General features: G+C 39.1%; 1 non-coding gene across 1 annotated transcript; it reads right to left on the bottom strand.

Moving 5' to 3' along the window:
• Positions 1 to 2272: 2272 nt before the first annotated feature.
• Positions 2273 to 2389, bottom strand: LOC113086655 (5S ribosomal RNA). Its single transcript, XR_003284968.1, has one exon. It is a non-coding gene; the product is annotated as a 5S ribosomal RNA (ribosomal RNA).
• Between the last annotated feature and the right edge of the window lie 111 nt (positions 2390 to 2500).

The raw sequence follows: 2500 nt of genomic DNA, 5'->3' as shown, positions 1-2500 counted from the left end.
CTCAACAAAACAGTTACAGAATTCCTCACACATTTAAGTTTTAATCATCTCTATATGTTGTTTTATCAAAGTCTTGAAAAAACACCATACATTTTCTTTCCTTTTTTCAAAATATGCTACATTTCTCCTCAATCGTACTGCATACCTTGCAAAACTTAACATCATATTTAAGAGATGCACATTCCCTTTTACCGTCTTTTCCTGTACCATACCAAACAAAAACATCCTGCCCCACTCCTTATCCACAAATTTTATTTCCTCCCAATTCTTCCTCACACATTGCTTTAATAATTCATGATAATCTTTTAAACTCTGACATTCTACATAAAAATGCATTAAGGACTCAACCTCGCTGTCACACCCATCACATTCTCTCACAATACCTCTTCACTTCCCTCATTTTGCTGCTATCCCAATTTGTTTCCTGGAAACAATAAATGTCTGCTTTCACAGCTGTTAAGATACTTTCAAATTTTCACATGTTACAAGACCATTAGCATTTAGGGACACAATTTAAATCATAGCAGCAGTAAGGGTGAAACTAAAAGAAAAAAGATAGCCCTCATTTCTTTTTCTTCATGTTTCCTTTCTCTCCCTTGTCATTTAGTGATCTTTTTTCCTAACAAGCAGTTGCAGATTTTCACTTCTCCCTTCCTCATACAAATCATAATCATCATACTCATACTCATTATCATCATCATCATCATCAACATCAACATTTTCATTTCCATCACACTTGAGAGCAGTCTTAACAGAGGCCAATGATTGTGAAGTTGCATTGCCCATGGTTGCTTTACCCACAAACCTTTTCTTTACTTGATTTTCCATGCAACACTCGACCAGTCCTGTTCCAGCACTTTGAGTTATGTGATCCTTTAGCCCCGGATGCAATAGCTGACTTTCAAAGTCGTCCAAAGTATTCCCTAATGTGCCGCCTTGAACAGATCCATTCTCCTCCTCGTTTACCCCACTGGACAAATCTGCTCCCCCCATCACATCACCATAATGTACATCACTCAGTTCTTTGCACTCTCTAGCATAATGTCCTTGTTTATCACACTTGTAACAAGTAAACTCAGGGCAGTCCCTCAATACATGTCCAGGCTGGATACAAATACGACACACTTTTACTTGCCTGTTATGAATTACTCTAAAGTGCTCAGCACCCTCCAGTGTTTCAAACTTGGTTGAATATGGCAATGATTGAACAGTGTCAGTGAACTTAACTTTACAGAAGCGGGTCCCATCTGCAATATCTGTTCCTGGCCATCTCCTCCTCTTGATTGGGGATGTTGCATTGACACCCCATCCATTAAGTTTCTCCAAAATTTCCTCATCCGTGATGTACACAGGAAGATTCATGAATGAAACAACAAGCTCATCATTGCTCAGATCTCTAGCCATAATTTGACAGTTTTTGATTTTAAAACCATCGATAAGTCTTTCCTTTCCTTTACTGTGGTTCATTGTAATTTCATACTTTTTGTCCCCTTTGAAACGACATCCAATCACAGCACCACAGACTTCATTAATTCCTCTAAGTAATTCCATCATTGTTATTTTCTCATCTCCAACAATTTCCACACTCACAGTTAAGTTCTTTTCAAACGCCTTGTCCTCCATCATGACTAGATTCCCGCTGTTCTTCTTAGATACCAGATCTGTTTGTAGTACTCCAATGTCTCCCACCATGTGCTCCATTCAATTAACAAACAAAACCTCCAGGAACAAAAAAGAATAAGACTCCTCCTACAAACAGCAGCTGCTGCAGGAGGGGTAAGGAAAACAACTTTAGAGCTTAATTAAACACCAATTTTGCATGAATTTCAATTTAAACCTTGGGAAAAATAAATCAGATCAAAATTCCACCCTCTCCTAGCACACGCTCAGGTTGGTATGGCCGTAAGCGAAGACTGCTGCAAAGAGAGGGCTATTTAAAGACCAGCCAATCTAATCGCCAGTACATTATATAAGTAGGAAAGAAAACCCAAAAGCTTAAAAGCACCTGGTATTCCTAGGCAGTCTCTCATCAAAGTACTAACCAGACCTAAACCTGCTAAGATTCAGAGATCGGGCATTGACTCTTTTTTTTTTTTTAATGAAAGATTATTATATAATTCGTGAAATTTTCCAAAAAGATTAAAGCACCTGGTATTCCCAAGCAATCTCCCATCCATGTACTAACCAGGCCCAAACCTGCTAATATTCAGAGATCGGGCATTGACTCTATTTTTGGCAAAATTATTATATACTAAGTGAAAAATGTCCAAAAAGCTTACAGCACCCGTATTCCAGGCGGTCTCCCATCCAAGTACTAACCAGGCCCAAACCTGCTTAGCTTCCGAGATCAGACGAGATCGGGCATAGCCAGGTTGGTATGGCCGTAAGCGAAGACTGCTGCAAAGAGAGGGCTATTTAAAGACCAGCCAATCTAATCGCCAGTACATTATATAAGTAGGAAAGAAAACCCAAAAGCTTAAAGCACCTGGTATTCCTAGGC

Source organism: Carassius auratus, unplaced genomic scaffold (assembly GCF_003368295.1).
Source record: "Carassius auratus strain Wakin unplaced genomic scaffold, ASM336829v1 scaf_tig00043731, whole genome shotgun sequence".
Taxonomy (NCBI): Eukaryota; Metazoa; Chordata; class Actinopteri; order Cypriniformes; family Cyprinidae; genus Carassius; species Carassius auratus.
The sequence above is the reverse complement of the archived record's forward strand: the minus strand, read 5'-3'. Positions and strand labels throughout refer to the sequence as shown.